This window comes from Amblyomma mixtum, chromosome 8, assembly GCF_055824585.1.
Source record: "Amblyomma mixtum isolate Tamu chromosome 8, ASM5582458v1, whole genome shotgun sequence".
Taxonomy (NCBI): Eukaryota; Metazoa; Arthropoda; class Arachnida; order Ixodida; family Ixodidae; genus Amblyomma; species Amblyomma mixtum.
The window spans coordinates 130,655,381-130,677,623 of record NC_143019.1 but is presented as its reverse complement, the minus strand read 5'-3'; the positions used below and the strand labels follow the sequence as shown (position 1 = coordinate 130,677,623).

Below are 22,243 nucleotides of genomic sequence, written 5' to 3'. Positions count from 1 at the left end.
CGCCCACGGCAACTTGTGAGCCACGACCGTATCGCTGGCAGTTGTAACACCGACGCGGGCTTGGGATGTAGTGGCGGGCATTTATTTTCAGATAGCGAACTACTATTGCTCCGCGGCAGGCACTTGAGTTGAAAGTGAGGACAAGATGCTTTTTTGCTATTTGCTTTCTTTCTGGAATGCGATGCGGTTGACATTGATGACATTTCGCCTTTTAAACCGTCCAGCGTTTCTTGTTCAGTGAGTTGGAGGAAGTCGCTTAAGAGATTACACCCCGGACGGTATTTAGATATCTATGTACGCTTATTGAGACTTGGCGAAAAAGAAAGAAATGAGTAAAACACCGGACCTGAGGTGGAAAAAGAAAATGAAGTGGGCGTATAAAAGGAAGGGGGGGTGTCTTTTCTTTCAATCTATCCTTAAAATCTTTCAACTCTCCTCTGTCTGCAAGTGGCAGCGAGTGTGGCTCAGTCTGAGCCAGTGTGCAGGCCGGTGCACTTTCCCTTTCTTGCTTCCTGCAGTCGCAACAAGAAAACAGAAAGAGGAACGTTGTAGGTGCGGATGCTAGCGCATGCCCGTAAGCTGCTGTTCGATCGTGAGGCCTACTGACCAGGACTGGTCCCCACCGGCTGATTCCACAGTCGCGTGGATCACGACGCTGACCACGTCTTCGGAACGCGTGCCCAGTGTCAACACCTCTGGAACGCCGACTCCCCCAGCGGCTGTTGTCAGCACCCAAACCTCGTCACCGGTAGGAGGACACTCCAACTCCGACATACAGCTAAGGCGACATGGACGCACCGACTCCTTTCACCTGAAAAAGTCCTCTCGCGGAACAACGGCGTCTCTAGAAAACAAGGTGCAACCTCAGTTTTTGTCCGTACTCCACGTCCGAGGTAGCCTGCCAAACACCCGCGTTTAGTACAAAGTTTGTATGAGTGTGACTCTGTGGTTTACACAATAGGACCATTAATGCGGTAGGACTGCGGTGTTATCAGTAGCGTTATATAGGCACATGTGTAGTGCGCTGTTTTGTTTGTTGTTCAGCCATGTAAAAGGTGTGGCGTCTTCAGTTTCTTCTTCGAGGTCTTTTCTCCCCTCTATAGGCTTCAGCGCACACAGCCCGCTTACCATTCAACATCGTAGGCACGCTTTTTTGTGACAACAATTGACGTTATGGTGGATAGTCTTGAATTCCGTGCGTTGTCTTTAAGCTCCAGTTGACGTTCACGCCTAGAGATTACTTTTTAGCTTGTGACCCGTGGCCAAGGCACCGGTCAGGTTTTTTGCAACCAAGAGTGGCATATCATTCACGCAGTTTTTCTCTCTATTCAGGGTGCAGATCATGAAATTTATGCAAGATTGCTTGGATTCCTGGAGGTAATGGACTGCCAGACCTGTCCGCATTCTTTTTGGAGGGCGATGGCTTTGTTAGAAAGCGGCAGCTATGAATTATGTGTAATGTTAGGCCATGGTGTCAGTAGCCCACCACGGAGCCCAACAAGGGCACGGGACAAGAACTCGAAAGTCTTGCCCACGCCAGCCGACAGCCAACTAGAACCCAATATGACGAAACTCGGCGCAGTTCTTTGCCTAAGATTAACCCTAGCCGCCTGCAAAACAAGGAAGCACGAGACAGGATAGTAGCAAGAAAGAATATAGGCAAGTGAGAGATGACGGGGAGGACAGGAAAAGGTGACTGCCGATATCCCCCATTGGGAGAGGCCAAAGGGGTCGTTCATGAGAAACAAGGGCCAAAGTGGTGTATTCCCTCCGCCGAGGGGCTTTAAAGGTCCAAACGCTAGGCATTGGTTAAACCAGCACGATCCCTTTTTCTCAGGACACGGCGGCACGGATAAGCGTGGGTGCTCCTGTCCGTGGTGACGCACTGCTCACCATCATCCTCCTGCGGGGATGTCCCTGTGGATGCTCAGGAACGCGTGGTGTACCAACTCATCTACACCTGCACGTTACAGACGCTGCTGCGGGGTAACGAACCTTGTGAATAATTTTTGAATGAGAGCATGAATTTAAAAGTAGGAAACATTAAGCAATCAGTGACGGCATTTTGACATCAATTCTGTGCGCACAGGCGAAAGTTTTAGTATTTGACACGGAAACTCTCCTAAAGCGTTCGCAGCAAAAGTACTCTGTGGTCCGCTCGACATGGAGGTGCTGCAAAGCCGCCCACTTAAACCGATTTTAGGTGACTGGCCCTTCTTGGTCCTCTACAGACCACATCGCGCGAGTCTTCAACTACGAAGCCGCTTCTCTATCTCTTTGCTAAAAGGGCTATGTCAGTAAGCTTCTAATGATCGCATGAATTTAGAACTTTGAAAAATTAAGGAATCGGTGACTGTGTTGTGACAGCGTTTCTCTGTGCACACGCTAATAATTTGGTATGTGGCACGAGAGATCCTGCTAAACCATTCGCAGCAAGAGTACTGTGTAGTCCGCTCGATAGTCCCCTGTGTAGACCGCCCGCTTAAACAGCTTTTAGCTGACTCGGCCTCCTTGGTCCTCTACAGACCACGTCACGCGAGTCTTAAAAAAACAATCCGTTCTCTATCGCCCTGTTAATGGACCATGTTAGTAAACTTTCCCTCAGCTCATGAACTGAAAAGTAGGAAAAAGTAAGCAGTCGGTGGCTGCGTTGTGACGGCGCTTGTCTGTACACAGGCGAATGCTTTATAATTTTGGCACGAAAACTCTCCTACAGCATTAGCAGCAATATTAGCGAGTGGTCCACTCAATATTTACACATTCTAATGACCACTGAGTCCGCTTTTAGTTGACTGCTTCTCCTTTGTCCTCTATAGACCACGTCACGCAAGCTTCAGTATGCGAATCCGTTCTCTATCGCCCTGTTAATGGACCGTGTCAGTAAACTTTCACTCAGCTCATGAGCTGAAAAGTAAAAAAAATTAAGCAGTCGGTGGCTGCGTTGCGACGGCACTTGTTTGTACAGAGGCGAATGCTTTATCATTCTGGCACGAAAACACTCCTACAGCGCTGGATGCAATATTAGCGAGTGGTCCACTCGATATTTACACGCTGTAATGACCACAGAGTCCGCTTTTAGTTGACTGCTTCTCCTTTGTCCTCTATAGACCACGCCACGCAAGCTTCAATATAAGAATCCGTTCTCTATCGCCCTGTTAATGGACTGTGTCAGTAAACCTTCGGTGAGCTCATGAACTGAAAGGTAGAAAAAATTAAACAACAGGTGGATGCGTTGCGACGGCGCTTGTCTGTACACAAGCGAATGCATTTATGCGAAGCATATTACTAGAGGTACACTACAGCCCTTCGCCATGGCTACGCGCCGTGCGCACCACGTGGTACAGTGACGTCACACCACGTGACACATGACGTCACGACAGAGGAAGACGGAGGTATACTACAGCCTTTCGCCGTGGTTTTGCGCCGTGCACACCACGTGGTACAGTGACGTCACACCACGTGACACACCAGGTGACGCATGACGTCACGACAGAGGAAGACGGAGGTACACTACAGCCCTTCGCCGTGGTTATGCGCCGTGCACACCACGTGTTACAGTGACGTCACACCACGTGACACATGACGTCACGACAGAGGAAGACAGAGGTACACTACAGCCCTTCGCCGTGGTTACACGCCGTGCACACCACGAGGTAGAGTGACGTCACACCTCGTGATATACCACGTGACACATGACGTCACGCCAGAGGTACACTACTGCGCTTCGCCGAGGTTACACGCCGTGCACACCACGTGGTACAGTGACGACACACCACGTGACATATCACGCGGCACATGACGTCACGACAGATCGCCGTCACACCCTGGGGGAGGGAGAGCGATGCCATCGCACAGACACCGGAATGTCCTCGAGCGGCATTCCCGCGCATTTCGAACGCGCGTTCACACCCGGTGTAGGTGTAGCTGAAACGCTCGCTCCACCGGGCAGGCGGACGCGGCTTCCGTGGCAATCCAGGCGCCCACCCAACGTGCGTCTCGGGGTTAGTCGGCGTCCGCTGTAGCCATGCCGTTGTCTTCCCCCACGATGAAGGCTTCTAGTGGTTGTATTAAAATGACCAAGTATTCAACCAAGGAAAGCCATGTATTACCAAGCGTAGCCATCAATATGCTTCGCATCTGACCAGGGTTAACCAAGTTAAGCCTCAGCCATTTTTTCATTTTGGCACGAAAACTCTCCTACAGCGTTAGAAGCAATATTGACGAGTGGTCCACTCGATATTTACACGCTCTAATGACCACTGAGTCCGCTTTTAGTTGACTGCTCCTCCTTTGTCCTCTATAGACCACGCCACGCAAGCTTCAATAATAACAATCCGTTCTCTATCGCCCTCTTAAAGGACTGTGTCAGTAAACTTTCGCTGAGCTCATGAACTGAAAAGTAGGAAAAATTAAGCAATCGGTGGATGCGTTGCGACGGCGCTTGTCTGTACACAAGCGAATGCTTTTTCATTTTGGCACGAAAACTCTCCTACAGCGTTAGAAGCAATATTAGCGAGTGGTCCACTCGATATTTACATGCTCTAATGACCACTGAGTCCGCTTTTAGTTGACTGCTTCTCCTTTGTCCTCTATAGACCACGCCACGCAAGCTTCAATAATAACAATCCGTTCTATATCGCCCTCTTAAAGGACTGTGTCAGTAAACTTTCGCTGAGCTCATGAACTGAAAAGTAGGAAAAATTAAGCAATCGGTGGATGCGTTGCGACGGCGCTTGTCTGTACACAAGCGAATGCTTTTTCATTTTGGCACGAAAACTCTCCTACAGCGTTAGAAGCAATATTAGCGAGTGGTCCACTCGATATTTACATGCTCTAATGACCACTGAGTCCGCTTTTAGTTGACTGCTTCTCCTTTGTCCTCTATAGACCACGCCACGCAAGCTTCAATAATAACAATCCGTTCTCTATCGCCCTCTTAAAGGACTGTGTCAGTAAACTTTCGCTGAGCTCATGAACTGAAAGGTAGAAAAAATTAAACAACAGGTGGATGCGTTGCGACGGCGCTTGTCTGTACACAAGCGAATGCATTTATGCGAAGCATATTACTAGAGGTACACTACAGCCCTTCGCCGTGGTTACGCGCCGTGCACACCACGTGGTACAGTGACGTCACACCACGTGACATACCACCTGACACATGACTTCACGACAGAAGAAGACGGAGGTACACTACAGCCCTTCGGCGAGGTTACACGCCGTGCACACCACGTGGTACAGTGACTTCACACCACGTGACATACCACGTGACACATGACGTCACGACAGAGGAAGATGAGGGCCCACTTCGCGCCGTCACTGTGGTTGCACGACGTGCAGACCACATGGTACAGTGACGACACACCACGTGACATATCACGTGGCACATGACGTCACGACAGAACGCCGTCACGCGCTGGGAGAGGGAGAGCGATGCCATTGCACATACACCGGAATGTCCTCGAGCGGCATTCCCGCGCATTTCGAACACGCGTTTACACTCGGTGTAGGTGAAACGCTCGCTCCACAGGGCAGGCGGACGCGGCTTCCGTGGCAATCCAGGCGCCCACCCAACGCGCGTCTCGGGGTTAGTCGGCGTTCCGCTGTAGCCATCCCGTTGTCTTCCCTCACGACGAAGGCTTCTAGTGGTTGTATTAAAATTACCAAGTATTCAACCAAGGAAAGCCATGTATTACCAAGCGTAGCCATCAATATGCTTCGCATCTGACCAGGGTTAACCAACTTAAGCCTCAGCCATTTTTTCATTGTGGCACGAAAACTCTCCTACAGCGTTAGAAGCAATATTGACGAGTGGTCCACTCGATATTTACACGCTCTAATGACCACTGAGTCCGCTTTTAGTTGACTGCTTCTCCTTTGTCCTCTATAGACCACGTCACGCAAGCTTCAATATACGAATCCGTTCTCTATCGCCTTCTTAAAGGACTGTGTCAGTAAACTTTGGCTGAGCTCATGAACTGAAAAGTAGGAAAAATTTAACAATCGGTGGATGCGTTGCGACGGCGCTTGTCTGTACACAAGCGAATGCTTTTATGCGAAGCATATTACTAGAGGTACACTACAGCTAGGGTGGCTAGAACTTTTTTATGTGTGAAAGGGCGGCGCGTTTCCCTTGCCGGAAGTGGCACCGCTGCTCACCGATGCCGCCAGGGGCGCTGATGCTAGAGGCGCCGTCGCTGATCGTGCATGGTGGAATGCGCGTGGACCGCGTTTAATTCCGTGATTTGCGCGCTGTGATTTGTTTTTAAGATGCTGCTGATGGTGAAAAATGGCTCCGCGATGGTATTTTGTCCACGTGATGCAATGATGAGCTCCGGGTCGTCAAGAATTATTCACCAAGCAGAACTGCTTTCTTTCCACAGCAGACGACAAGCAGTTGCAGGCATCTTTTCGTTGATTTAAAGGGAACTCAGGTTCGATTTATGTGCTGGCATGAAAGTTGCTTCCGCAGACGTCCGCACGCCTTTCTGCACGCGCTCGGCTGTTCGTTTCGAAAAGCGTTGCGTGCTTTTGTTTTGCTCCTTAGACGATTATACGGCAAGACTACACTGTGTCGCATACAAGTTCGTACCGTGAAAGAATTAGTTGGTTTTTACGTACAGAGGTCGAAAAGCAATAGTAAAAATGTAGTGGGTGGATCCGAATTAATTTTCCGCCGCATGCAGTTATTACATGCGTTGCAACCGCAGCAAACGAGATTTCCCTTTTCAAAGAAACACTCCCAAGGTGTGGCAGCTCATGAAGCACACAAGTGTGGCGAGGGCACCTACCCAGCAAAACATATGCACAGTATGAAAAAGACGTGTTTCTGGAAGAACACATTTATTTTCAGTTGTTCATCCACATACACAACAGCATGATAAGCCCATTAAAGCACGCATGGCTTCACCCTTTTGCATTTCCTTTCGTCTTCCTTTTGATTAACTCCTTTCAAAAAAAAGTGCACCCGTGTTAAGCAGTAGAACTTCACTACCGAACTCGTCAATGTCACTGAGTGCTGGGGGCAGCCTATTTTTGTCGTTTCCCCAATTATTTTCCACATGTCAGTCACCGACTTAGCATGAAGGGTAGTTCTGCTGAAGAAACTAGTGACTTTGTTCTCTAGTGTCATAATAAGGTTGTAGAGGGAGAGCGTTGGGAACAAAAGCCCACCAAGGTCCCACTGCATTGATGCTTCCGTGGGTAAATCAGAGCTGGGCACGTCTTCTTTCTTCATTAGGCAAGCAGCCTTGCAATCCTCACAGTCGATGGACAGCACGCGTTTTCGTGCCACGTAGCCGGCGATATAATAAATAAGGCGTGCATCACTTTTTTCCGATATGTAAGAAGCATGGTCAACAGACACTTCGGCTGCATCGGATCGGAGCGGTCGGCTTTCTGCCTCTTGCTCTTCGCTGTCTGTCTCGCTAAGCAGTTTCTCCACAGATAGCAACGACTCAACTACACCATCAGGCACGTTACCTCCCTTGGGACTCCTGGCAAGACTATAGAAACTGAGGCACCTGCAAGTAAGCATAGAGTAGTAACTCTTAATCAGAGCCAAGTGTAAACCAGTTAAATTGCACAGTGTATAACCAGCAAGATTAGCGATACCTCATGATGACAATGAACTGGGCCGGAGTCGGATGGTCATTGGCCCCACCTGCCTGCCTCACAATTCCGAAACACCGCTCAAGGCAATCTTGGCTGAGGTGCGCAGTCATGAGGTACTTAAAACCAACTTTCTTTGTTAGGTAGTCAAGTAGGCTCTTTGTTGCAGTGAGGGTCACACGCAAGCCCACTGCTGTGCTTCCGCTTAAAAATCCAATGCCCTTAGCATGACCCTCCCAGAGGTCTAGAAAGTGCAGCATTTCGTCCAATGTTTTCTCATTCTTGCTGCCGGGTCTGAAACACCATTACAGAATGCACATAAATGTATTGTTGACAACTGAGATAAATGTGGCAATAAATTTGAACTTACCTTAAGGCTTCTGCTGGGAATCAGGACGTCATGGCCGCAATCGATTAGCCATGAGCCCAATGACAATTCTTGTTGGGTCGCTGTTCGGGTATTTGCTCTCAATTTTCTCTTTGTAGAAGGCCAAAGCATTCCTAACTTGGGCGCTAAAGACCTGAAAGGCAAGGTCTACCCTCATCTTCTCGAACCCATTGGGAAATATGTGGGACCTCGTAAGTTTTGGTGCCACCTTCAAGGTGACGCAAGCGCTGTCCACCTTCCACATTGTCGACACGTGTTCCCAGTGGGCCTGTAAAATTAATCATTTCGCATTGGAAACACTGACAATAATGAACAAACATTTATGAATATGTGCCAACATTTCACACAATGTTTCTTAGCAAGCATACCCGTCCATTGTGCGTGTTGAAACCTTGTTTTTTCATCATGTTGCGCACACATTTGACAAGGTGTGGAAAGTCAGATATAAAATGCAGAAATCTGCCTTTTTCACAGGGATGGACGACCCTGCACCTTATATCATTGAAGTTTCCACGTATGCCTAGGATGTTCCACATAGATCGATTCCACGGGGCACCATCAGAACAAATATAATCGACACGGAGGCCAGCTTGTTCGGTCAAAATCGTTGCTTCTAGAATAATTTTTGCCAGCAGTCTTGCTTTCACATTTCCATTGGAGGCAAACACACCTAAGGCAGAAAAGAACATTGTATGCGATATCGTGTGATCTGCTAAAAAAATTTAGAAATAGTAATCAAATTTTATTTACCTATAATCTGTGTCCATTTGCCCACAAATGGCTGAAACATCACCACCAGGCCGTGGTCAGCTTTTTTTCTTTTGTCACATTCTTCAGTGTACTTTCCCAGGTCCACAAAGCCTTCTATGTGCTTGGACGGTGTCATGTCAAGGTGGGTTGAAAGCTTCATTTCATCCACTACTAGACCACCATGCCTTTTCATTTCGTCTATGTCCTGGGCTTTTGATTTCACGCATGACAGAAGTTTGGCATTAAATCCATAAGAAGCTCTGAAACCCTAAAAATGCAATAATGTCACCACTCGGACTTTCATAACGCGTCCAGTCACATACCTTAATGTACCTTTGTAGGCAAACACGACTGGGAACAACCAGAATCTTGTGGCTTCTGAGGTGCTCGTAGAGCCGTGGGCTTTTCATTCTTAGAATTATGCACTCAAGAAGCCATTCCTTGTCATATCGGTATGCACGCTGAGACTTTCGGTTACAGGCTTCGAAACACGCACGAACAGCAGCTTGCTGCTTCTTTGGAAGCTTTTTCAGCTGAAAGAAAAAGGGAATATCATATATACGCATATAAGCACATGCAATATAATTAAAGCATTGTAGCACACCTTCTCTTCAAAGGCGGACTTCTCGATTTTGCAGTTCTTTTCTCGGAGCTCTGTCAGGTTATCTTTCAGAGACTGGATTTTCTTGCCCTTCCGCTTCAAAGTACGCACTGCCTGTTTCAGTCGCTGCGCAGCTAGAGAGGCGAGTGGAGCCTTTCTTGGGAGTGGGTGTCGTACTCTTTTTCTTAAGGCGCAAAAGGCGAGCCATAAGTCTTTTTCTGCATGCTCTACATGCGGAGCACCTTTCAGTAGAGACATCTGTTGGACACAAAACAAAAATGCGTTTTTTAACAAACACAGCAGTTCCTGCACATTCATCTGCGGTGAGGGCATCAATTTTCCCTCCTAGACACACATTCTACGAAATGATTCCATACCTTGTGATGAAGATGAGGATCCATTGCAAGTCATGGAGAACATGTGTTTTTGGGCCACTTTTGCTACCTCTACCACATTTAAAAGCTGGAATTCGTCCAATTTTCCAACTCCATGGCACAATAAAAGTTTGTCAGCATAAGCCAACATGTCCTGAGCTTCTTGCAATGTAAGAATCTCTTTCTTCTTGTGAAGAAGTCCATTCAGAAATATGCTGCACTGATAAGGTCCTGCGCTGTCTTCCACTTCGAACACAACTATCTTGTTCAGCACCACAGGAGGATTTGCGTTCCTAATGAACTCTGCTGTCTGATAGCACAGAACATTTTGGTTTTTAAATTTTTGCAAAGACCAGAGCTCATTTGGGCGTATGAGCTCGCTGCTTAAGGATGCAACTGGACATACGGTCTCTTGCGACACATTCGCACCGTCCTCTGCCACTGATCCTGTTTCCATGATCTCAACGTCTGTGCGACTCTTTTTGAATGAAGCAGCAGTTTCATTTACGTTTCTTCGCTTCCTCTCCTTTGGCAGGGTCTTGCTTAAGTATTTAGGTAAGTTAGGAAAGATCGTTGGTATCGCATCTTCGGTTAGGCCAGGAATATCTCGGGGCACTATGACCTCCTTCCCGTTTATATTGTGCTTGAAGTTTCGCACAATAAACCTATCAAAGAAACAACAAACAAAATCATGCATGAGCTCACGTTTGCATGCGAGAACACCATTCACGCCTGGAGAGCACGAAAGCGGACATTAGGCGAGCATCTAAGAATGGCGACAAAAGCGTGCGGTGGAATAAAATAGTTAGGCACGTACTTTGCGTCAAAATGCTTCTCGCACACAGCAGAATTCTCTTGCAATTCCTTATCAGCCCTGGGGATGGCGTTGGACCATTTGGTGAATAGTTGTTTACATGCTGGAGCTCGAAAGAGGGACACTTTTTCTGTAGAAGGTCTGTACCCTGAATTGCATCCAGGCACGAAACACCAGCGCTGGGTCTTTTTTTTGCTGTTGGCGGCATTCTCAAAGCACGCGGCTAAAGTTCTAGCCACCCTAACGCGGCAGAAAATCAGCGCGAGCGAAGCCGTTTTGCTGTCCGCTCCGGCTTGCCAAGCAATTCCGTCTGCTCGCTATGACGGCGCCGCTGTCTTCAGCGCCCCCGCGGGGCATCGGTGCGTTTTGGGGGCAGCTTCCGGTGGCCGCTTCACACACCTAAAAAAGTTCTAGCCACCCTACTACAGCCCTTCGCCGTGGTTACGCGCCGTGCACACCACGTGGTACAGTGACGTCACACCACGTGACATACCACGTGACACATGACGTCACGACACAGGAAGACGGAGGTACACTACAGCCCTTCGCCGTGGTTATTCGCCGTGCACACCACGTGGTACAGTGACGTCACACCACGTGACATACCACGTGACACATGACGTCACGACAGAGGAAGACGGAGGTACACTACAGCCCTTCGCCGTGGTTACACGCCCTGCACACCACGTGGTACAGTGACGTCACACCACGTAACATACCACTTGACACCTGACGTCACGACTGAGGAAGATGAGGGTCCACCTCGCGCCGTCGCTGTGGTTGCACGACGTGCAGACCACGTGGTACAGTGACGACACACCACGTGACACCAAGTGAAAAGTAGGAAAAATTAAACAATCGATGGCTGCGTTGCGACGGCGCTTGTCTGTACACAAGCGAATGCTTCGTCATTTTGGCACAAAAACTCTTCGACAGCGTTAGAAGCAATATTAGCGAGTGGTCCACTCGATATTTACACGCTCTAAGGACCACTGAGTCCGCTTTTAGTTCACTGCTTCTTCTTTGTCTTCTATAGACCACGTCACGCAAGCTTCAATATGCGAATCCGTTCTCTATCGCCCTGTTCATGGACTTTATCAGTAAACCTTCACTGAGCTCATGAACTGAAAAGTAGGAAAAAGTAAACAATCGATGGCTGCGTTGCGACGGCGCTTGTCTGTACACAAGCGAATGCTTTGTAATTTTGGCACAAAAACTCTCCGACTGCGTTAGAAGCAATGTTAGCGAGTGGTCCACTCGATATTTACACGCTCTAAGGACCACTGAGTCCGCACTTAGTTCACTGCTTCTGCTTTATCTTCTATAGACCACGGCACGCAAGCTTCAATATGCGAATCCGTTCTCTATCGCCCTGTTCATGGACTGTATCAGTAAACCTTCACTGAGCTCATGAACTGAATAGTAGGAAAAAGTAAACAATCGATGGCTGCGTTGCAACGGCGCTTGTCTGTACACAAGCGAATGCTTTGTCATTTTGGCACAAAAACTCTCCGACTGCGTTAGAAGCAATATCAGCGAGTGGTCCACTCGATATTTACACGCTCTAAGGACCACTGAGTCCGCTTTTAGTTCACTGCTTCTGCTTTGTCTTCTATAGACCACGTCACGCAAGCTTCAATATACGAATCCGTTCTCTATCGCCCTCTTAATGGACTGTGTCAGTAAACTTTGGCTGAGCTCATGAACTGAAAAGTAGGAAAAATTAAGCAATCGGTGGATGCGTTGCGACGGCGCTTGTCTGTACACAAGCGAATGGTCTTTCATTTTGGCACGAAAACTCTCCTACAGCGCTAGACGCAATATTAGCGAGTGGTCCACTCGATATTTACATGCTCTAATGACCACTGAGTCCCCTTTTAATTGACTGCTTCTCCTTTGTCCTCTATAGACCACGCCACGCAAGCTTCAATATACGAATCCGTTCTCTAGCGCCCTCTTAATGGACTGTGTCAGTAAACTTTCGCTGAGCTCATGAACTGAAAAGTAGGAAAAATTAAGCAATCAGTGGATGCGTTGCGACGGCGCTTGTCTGTACACAAGCGAATGCTCTTTCATTTTGGCACGAAAACTCTCCTACAGCGCTAGACGCAATATTAGCGAGTGGTCCACTGGATATTTACATCCTCTAATGACCACTGAGTCCGCTTTTAGTTGACTGCTTCTCCTTTGTCCTCTATAGACCACGCCACGCAAGCTTCAATAATAACAATCCGTTCTCTATCGCCCTCTTAAAGGACTGTGTCAGTAAACTTTCGCTGAGCTCATGAACTGAAAAGTAGGAAAAATTAAGCAATCGGTGGATGCGTTGCGACGGCGCTTGTCGGTACACAAGCGAATGCTTTTTCATTTTGGCACGAAAACTCTCCTACAGCGTTAGAAGCAATATTAGCGAGTGGTCCACTCGATATTTACATGCTCTAATGACCACTGAGTCCGCTTTTATTTGACTGCTTCTCCTTTGTCCTCTATTGACCACGCCACGCAAGCTTCAATAATAACAATCCGTTCTCTATCGCCCTCTTAAAGGACTGTGTCAGTAAACTTTCGCTGAGCTCATGAACTGAAAGGTAGAAAAAATTAAACAACAGGTGGATGCGTTGCGACGGCGCTTGTCTGTACACAAGCGAATGCATTTATGCGAAGCATATTACTAGAGGTACACTACAGCCCTTCGCCGTGGTTACGCGCCGTGCACACCACGTGGTACAGTGACGTCACACCACGTGACATACCACCTGACACATGACTTCACGACAGAAGAAGACGGAGGTACACTACAGCCCTTCGCCGAGGTTACACGCCGTGCACACCACGTGGTACAGTGACTTCACACCACGTGACATACCACATGACACATGACGTCACGACAGAGGAAGATGAGGGTCCACTTCGCGCCGTCGCTGTGGTTGCACGACGTGCAGACCACATGGTACAGTGACGACACACCACGTGACATATCACGTGGCACATGACGTCACGACAGAACGCCGTCACGCGCTGGGAGAGGGAGAGCGATGCCATCGCACAGACACCGGAATGTCCTCGAGCGGCATTCCCGCACATTTCCAACACGCGTTCACACTCGGTGTAGGTGAAACGCTCGCTGCACAGGGCAGGCGGACGCGGCTTCCGTGGCAATCCAGGCGCCCACCCAACGCGCGTCTCGGGGTTAGTCGGCGTTCCGCTGTAGCCATGCCGTTGTCTTCCCTCACGACGAAGGCTTCTAGTGGTTGTATTAAAATTACCAAGTATTCAACCAAGGAAAGCCATGTATTACCAAGCGTAGCCATCAATATGCTTCGCATCTGACCAGGGTTAACCAACTTAAGCCTCAGCCATTTTTTCATTGTGGCACGAAAACTCTCCTACAGCGTTAGAAGCAATATTGACGAGTGGTCCACTCGATATTTACACGCTCTAATGACCACTGAGTCCGCTTTTAGTTGACTGCTTCTCCTTTGTCCTCTATAGACCACGTCACGCAAGCTTCAATATACGATTCCGTTCTCTATCGCCTTCTTAAAGGACTGTGTCAGTAAACTTTGGCTGAGCTCATGAACTGAAAAGTAGGAAAAATTTAACAATCGGTGGATGCGTTGCGACGGCGCTTGTCTGTACACAAGCGAATGCTTTTATGCGAAGCATATTACTAGAGGTACACTACAGCTAGGGTGGCTAGAACTTTTTTATGTGTGAAAAGCGCGGCGCGTTTCTCTTGCCGGAAGTGGCACCGCTGCTCACCGATGCCGCCAGGGGCGGGGCGCTGATGCTAGAGGCGCCGTCGCTGATCGTGCATGGTGGAATGCGCGAGGACCGCGTTTAATTCCGTGATTTGCGCGCTGTGATTTGTTTTTAAGATGCTACTGATGGTGAAAAATGGCTCCGCGATGGTATTTTGTCCACGTGATGCAATGATGAGCTCCGGGTCGTCAAGAATTATTCACCAAGCAGAACTGCTTTCTTTCCACAGCAGACGACAAGCAGTTGCAGGCATCTTTTCGTTGATTTAAAGGGAACTCAGGTTCGATTTATGTGCTGGCATGAAAGTTGCTTCCGCAGACGTCCGCACGCCTTTCTGCACGCGATCGGCTGTTCGTTTCGAAAAGCGTTGCGTGCTTTTGTTTTGCTCCTTAGACGATTATACGGCAAGACTACACTGTGTCGCATACAAGTTCGTACCGTGAAAGAATTAGTTGGTTTTTACGTACAGAGGTCGAAAAGCAATAGTAAAAATGTAGTGGGTGGATCCGAATTAATTTTCCGCCGCATGCAGTTATTACATGCGTTGCAACCGCAGCAAACGAGATTTCCCTTTTCAAAGAAACACTCCCAAGGTGTGGCAGCTCATGAAGCACACAAGTGTGGCGAGGGCACCTACCCAGCAAAACATATGCACAGTATGAAAAAGACGTGTTTCTGGAAGAACACATTTATTTTCAGTTGTTCATCCACATACACAACAGCATGATAAGCCCATTAAAGCACGCATGGCTTCACCCTTTTGCATTTCCTTTCGTCTTCCTTTTGATTAACTCCTTTCAAAAAAAAGTGCACCCGTGTTAAGCAGTAGAACTTCACTACCGAACTCGTCAATGTCACTGAGTGCTGGGGGCAGCCTATTTTTGTCGTTTCCCCAATTATTTTCCACATGTCAGTCACCGACTTAGCATGAAGGGTAGTTCTGCTGAAGAAACTAGTGACTTTGTTCTCTAGTGTCATAATAAGGTTGTAGAGGGAGAGCGTTGGGAACAAAAGCCCACCAAGGTCCCACTGCATTGATGCTTCCGTGGGTAAATCAGAGCTGGGCACGTCTTCTTTCTTCATTAGGCAAGCAGCCTTGCAATCCTCACAGTCGATGGACAGCACGCGTTTTCGTGCCACGTAGCCGGCGATATAATAAATAAGGCGTGCATCACTTTTTTCCGATATGTAAGAAGCATGGTCAACAGACACTTCGGCTGCATCGGATCGGAGCGGTCGGCTTTCTGCCTCTTGCTCTTCGCTGTCTGTCTCGCTAAGCAGTTTCTCCACAGATAGCAACGACTCAACTACACCATCAGGCACGTTACCTCCCTTGGGACTCCTGGCAAGACTATAGAAACTGAGGCACCTGCAAGTAAGCATAGAGTAGTAACTCTTAATCAGAGCCAAGTGTAAACCAGTTAAATTGCACAGTGTATAACCAGCAAGATTGGCGATACCTCATGATGACAATGAACTGGGCCGGAGTCGGATGGTCATTGGCCCCACCTGCCTGCCTCACAATTCCGAAACACCGCTCAAGGCAATCTTGGCTGAGGTGCGCAGTCATGAGGTACTTAAAACCAACTTTCTTTGTTAGGTAGTCAAGTAGGCTCTTTGTTGCAGTGAGGGTCACACGCAAGCCCACTGCTGTGCTTCCGCTTAAAAATCCAATGCCCTTAGCATGACCCTCCCAGAGGTCTAGAAAGTGCAGCATTTCGTCCAATGTTTTCTCATTCTTGCTGCCGGGTCTGAAACACCATTACAGAATGCACATAAATGTATTGTTGACAACTGAGATAGATGTGGCAATAAATTTGAACTTACCTTAAGGCTTCTGCTGGGAATCAGGACGTCATGGCCGCAATCGATTAGCCATGAGCCCAATGACAATTCTTGTTGGGTCGCTGTTCGGGTATTTGCTCTCAATTTTCTCTTTGTAGAAGGCCAAAGCATTCCTAACTTGGGCGCTGAAGACCTGAAAAGCAAGGTCTACCCTCATCTTCTCGAACCCATTGGGAAATATGTGGGACCTCGTAAGTTTTGGTGCCACCTTCAAGGTGACGCAAGCGCTGTCCACCTTCCACATTGTCGACACGTGTTCCCAGTGGGCCTGTAAAATTAATCATTTCGCATTGGAAACACTGACAATAATGAACAAACATTTATGAATATGTGCCAACATTTCACACAATGTTTCTTAGCAAGCATACCCGTCCATTGTGCGTGTTGAAACCTTCTTTTTTCATCATGTTGCGCACACATTTGACAAGGTGTGGAAAGTCAGATATAAAATGCAGAAATCTGCCTTTTTCACAGGGATGGACGACCCTGCACCTTATATCATTGAAGTTTCCACGTATGCCTAGGATGTTCCACATAGATCGATTCCACGGGGCACCATCAGAACAAATATAATCGACACGGAGGCCAGCTTGTTCGGTCAAAATCGTTGCTTCTAGAATAATTTTTGCCAGCAGTCTTGCTTTCACATTTCCATTGGAGGCAAACACACCTAAGGCAGAAAAGAACATTGTATGCGATATCGTGTGATCTGCTAAAAAAATTTAGAAATAGTAATCAAATTTTATTTACCTATAATCTGTGTCCATTTGCCCACAAATGGCTGAAACATCACCACCAGGCCGTGGTCAGCTTTTTTTCTTTTGTCACATTCTTCAGTGTACTTTCCCAGGTCCACAAAGCCTTCTATGTGCTTGGACGGTGTCATGTCAAGGTGGGTTGAAAGCTTCATTTCATCCACTACTAGACCACCATGCCTTTTCATTTCGTCTATGTCCTGGGCTTTTGATTTCACGCATGACAGAAGTTTGGCATTAAATCCATAAGAAGCTCTGAAACCCTAAAAATGCAATAATGTCACCACTCGGACTTTCATAACGCGTCCAGTCACATACCTTAATGTACCTTTGTAGGCAAACACGACTGGGAACAACCAGAATCTTGTGGCTTCTGAGGTGCTCGTAGAGCCGTGGGCTTTTCATTCTTAGAATTATGCACTCAAGAAGCCATTCCTTGTCATATCGGTATGCACGCTGAGACTTTCGGTTACAGGCTTCGAAACACGCACGAACAGCAGCTTGCTGCTTCTTTGGAAGCTTTTTCAGCTGAAAGAAAAAGGGAATATCATATATACGCATATAAGCACATGCAATATAATTAAAGCATTGTAGCACACCTTCTCTTCAAAGGCGGACTTCTCGATTTTGCAGTTCTTTTCTCGGAGCTCTGTCAGGTTATCTTTCAGAGACTGGATTTTCTTGGCCTTCCGCTTCAAAGTACGCACTGCCTGTTTCAGTCGCTGCGCAGCTAGAGAGGCGAGTGGAGCCTTTCTTGGGAGTGGGTGTCGTACTCTTTTCTTAAGGCGCAAAAGGCGAGCCATAAGTCTTTTTCTGCATGCTCTACATGCGGAGCACCTTTCAGTAGAGACATCTGTTGGACACAAAACAAAAATGCGTTTTTTAACAAACACAGCAGTTCCTGCACATTCATCTGCGGTGAGGGCATCAATTTTCCCTCCTAGACACACATTCTACGAAATGATTCCATACCTTGTGATGAAGATGAGGATCCATTGCAAGTCATGGAGAACATGTGTTTTTGGGCCACTTTTGCTACCTCTACCACATTTAAAAGCTGGAATTCGTCCAATTTTCCAACTCCATGGCACAATAAAAGTTTGTCAGCATAAGCCAACATGTCCTGAGCTTCTTGCAATGTAAGAATCTCTTTCTTCTTGTGAAGAAGTCCATTCAGAAATATGCTGCACTGATAAGGTCCTGCGCTGTCTTCCACTTCGAACACAACTATCTTGTTCAGCACCACAGGAGGATTTGCGTTCCTAATGAACTCTGCTGTCTGATAGCACAGAACATTTTGGTTTTTAAATTTTTGCAAAGACCAGAGCTCATTTGGGCGTATGAGCTCGCTGCTTAAGGATGCAACTGGACATACGGTCTCTTGCGACACATTCGCACCGTCCTCTGCCACTGATCCTGTTTCCATGATCTCAACGTCTGTGCGACTCTTTTTGAATGAAGCAGCAGTTTCATTTACGTTTCTTCGCTTCCTCTCCTTTGGCAGGGTCTTGCTTAAGTATTTAGGTAAGTTAGGAAAGATCGTTGGTATCGCATCTTCGGTTAGGCCAGGAATATCTCGGGGCACTATGACCTCCTTCCCGTTTATATTGTGCTTGAAGTTTCGCACAATAAACCTATCAAAGAAACAACAAACAAAATCATGCATGAGCTCACGTTTGCATGCGAGAACACCATTCACGCCTGGAGAGCACGAAAGCGGACATTAGGCGAGCATCTAAGAATGGCGACAAAAGCGTGCGGTGGAATAAAATAGTTAGGCACGTACTTTGCGTCAAAATGCTTCTCGCACACAGCAGAATTCTCTTGCAATTCCTTATCAGCCCTGGGGATGGCGTTGGACCATTTGGTGAATAGTTGTTTACATGCTGGAGCTCGAAAGAGGGACACTTTTTCTGTAGAAGGTCTGTACCCTGAATTGCATCCAGGCACGAAACACCAGCGCTGGGTCTTTTTTTTGCTGTTGGCGGCATTCTCAAAGCACGCGGCTAAAGTTCTAGCCACCCTAACGCGGCAGAAAATCAGCGCGAGCGAAGCCGTTTTGCTGTCCGCTCCGGCTTGCCAAGCAATTCCGTCTGCTCGCTATGACGGCGCCGCTGTCTTCAGCGCCCCCGCGGGGCATCGGTGCGTTTTGGGGGCAGCTTCCGGTGGCCGCTTCACACACCTAAAAAAGTTCTAGCCACCCTACTACAGCCCTTCGCCGTGGTTACGCGCCGTGCACACCACGTGGTACAGTGACGTCACACCACGTGACATACCACGTGACACATGACGTCACGACACAGGAAGACGGAGGTACACTACAGCCCTTCGCCGTGGTTATACGCCGTGCACACCAGGTGGTACAGTGACGTCACACCACGTGACATACCACGTGACACATGACGTCATGACAGAGGAAGACGGAGGTACACTACAGCCCTTCGCCGTGGTTACACGCCGTGCACACCACGTGGTACAGTGACGTCACACCACGTAACATACCACTTGACACCTGACGTCACGACTGAGGAAGATGAGGGTCCACCTCGCGCCGTCGCTGTGGTTGCACGACGTGCAGACCACGTGGTACAGTGACGACACACCACGTGACACCACGTGAAAAGTAGGAAAAATTAAACAATCGATGGCTGCGTTGCGACGGCGCTTGTCTGTACACAAGCGAATGCTTTGTCATTTTGGCACAAAAACTCTTCGACAGCGTTAGAAGCAATATTAGCGAGTGGTCCACTCGATATTTACACGCTCTAAGGACCACTGAGTCCGCTTTTAGTTCACTGCTTCTGCTTTGTCTTCTATAGACCACGTCACGCAAGCTTCAATATGCGAATCCGTTCTCTATCGCCCTGTTCATGGACTGTATCAGTAAACCTTCACTGAGCTCATGAACTGAAAAGTAGGAAAAAGTAAACAATCGATGGCTGCGTTGCGACAGCGCTTGTCTGTACACAATCGAATGCTTTGTAATTTTGGCACAAAAACTCTCCGACTGCGTTAGAAGCAATGTTAGCGAGTGGTCCACTCGATATTTACACGCTCTAAGGACCACTGAGTCCGCACTTAGTTCACTGCTTCTGCTTTGTCTTCTATAGACCACGTCACGCAAGCTTCAATATGCGAATCCGTTCTCTATCGCCCTGTTCATGGACTGTATCAGTAAACCTTCACTGAGCTCATGAACTGAAAAGTAGGAAAAAGTAAACAATCGATGGCTGCGTTGCGACGGCGCTTGTCTGTACACAAGCGAATGCTTTGTCATTTTGGCACAAAAACTCTCCGACTGCGTTAGAAGCAATATCAGCGAGTGGGCCACTCGATATTTACACGCTCTAAGGACCACTGAGTCCGCTTTTAGTTCACTGCTTCTGCTTTGTCTTCTATAGACCACGTCATGCAAGCTTCAATATGCGAATCCGTTCTTTATCGCCCTGTTCATGGACTGTATCAGTAAACCTTCACTGAGCTCATGAACTGAATAGTAGGAAAAAGTAAACAATCGATGGCTGCGTTGCAACCGCGCTTGCCTGTACAAAAGCGAATGCTTTGTCATTTTGGCACAAAAACTCTCCGACTGCGTTAGAAGCAATATCAGCGAGTGGTCCACTCGATATTTACACGCTCTAAGGACCACTGAGTCCGCTTTTAGTTCACTGCTTCTGCTTTGTCTTCTATAGACCACGTCACGCAAGCTTCAATATGCGAATCCGTTCTTTATCGTCCTGTTCATGGACTGTATCAGTAAACCTTCACTGAGCTCATGAACTGAATAGTAGGAAAAAGTAAACAATCGATGGCTGCGTTGCAACCGCGCTTGTCTGTACACAAGCGAATGCTTTGTCATTTTGGCACAAAAACTCTCCGACTGCGTTAGAAGCAATCTCAGCGAGTGGTCCACTCGATATTTACACGCTCTAAGGACCACTGAGTCCGCTTTTAGTTCACTGCTTCTGCTTTGTCTTCTATAGACCACGTCACGCAAGCTTCAATATGCGAATCCGTTCTTTATCGCCATGTTCATGGACTGTATCAGTAAACCTTCACTGAGCTCATGAACTGAAAAGTAGGAAAAAGTAAACAATCGATGGCTGCGTTGCGACGGCGCTTGTCTGTACACAAGCGAATGCTTTGTCATTTTGGCACAAAAACTCTCCGACTGCGTTAGAAGCAATATCAGCGAGTGGTCCACTCGATATTTACACGCTCTAAGGACCACTGGGTCCGCTTTTAGTTCACTGCTTCTGCTTTGTCTTCTATAGACCACGTCACGCAAGCTTCAATATGCGAATCCTTTCTCTATCGCCCTGTTAATGGACTGTATCAGTAAACCTTCACTGAGCTCATGAAGTGAAAAGTAGGAAAAATTAAATAATCGGTGGCTGCGTTGCGACGGCGCTTGTCTGTACACAAGCGAATGCTTTGTCATTTTGGCACAAAAACTCTTCGACAGCGTTAGAAGCAATATTAGCGAGTGGGCCACTCGATATTTACACGCTCTAATGACCACTGAGTCCGCCTTTAGTTGACTGCTTCTCCTTTGTCTTCTATAGACCACGTCACGCAAGCTTCAATATGCGAATCCGTTCTCTATCGCCCTGTTAATGGACTGTATCAGTAAACCTTCACTGAGGTCATGAACTGAAAAGTAGGAAAAATTAAATAATCGGTGGCTGCGTTGCGACGGCGCTTGTCTGTACACAAGCGAATGCTTTGTCATTTTGGCACAAAAACTCTTCGACAGCGTTAGAAGCAATATTAGCGAGTGGACCACTCGATATTTACACGCTCTAATGACCACTGAGTCCGCTTTTAGTTGACTGCTTCTCCTTTTTCTTCTATAGACCACGTCACGCAAGCTTCAATATGCGAATCCGTTCTTTATCGCCCTGTTCATGGACTGTATCAGTAAACCTTCACTGAGCTCATGAACTGAATAGTAGGAAAAAGTAAACAATCGATGGCTGCGTTGCAACCGCGCTTGCCTGTACACAAGCGAATGCTTTGTCATTTTGGCACAAAAACTCTCCGACTGCGTTAGAAGCAATATCAGCGAGTGGTCCACTCGATATTTACACGCTCTAAGGACCACTGAGTCCGCTTTTAGTTCACTGCTTCTGCTTTGTCTTCTATAGACCACGTCACGCAAGCTTCAATATGCGAATCCGTTCTTTATCGCCCTGTTCATGGACTGTATCAGTAAACCTTCACTGAGCTCATGAACTGAATAGTAGGAAAAAGTAAACAATCGATGGCTGCGTTGCAACCGCGCTTGTCTGTACACAAGCGAATGCTTTGTCATTTTGGCACAAAAGCTCTCCGACTGCGTTAGAA

At 47.6% G+C, this 22,243-nt stretch overlaps 3 pseudogenes; all 3 read right to left on the bottom strand.

Annotated features, from left to right (window-relative positions):
• Window positions 1–561: 561 nt before the first annotated feature.
• LOC149334441 (uncharacterized) lies at window positions 562–9,473 on the bottom strand (annotated as a pseudogene).
• An 8-nt stretch (window positions 9,474–9,481) lies between these two features.
• LOC149334440 (uncharacterized) lies at window positions 9,482–16,014 on the bottom strand (annotated as a pseudogene).
• A 16-nt stretch (window positions 16,015–16,030) lies between these two features.
• Window positions 16,031–21,920, bottom strand: LOC149334439 (uncharacterized; annotated as a pseudogene).
• Window positions 21,921–22,243: the final 323 nt, after the last annotated feature.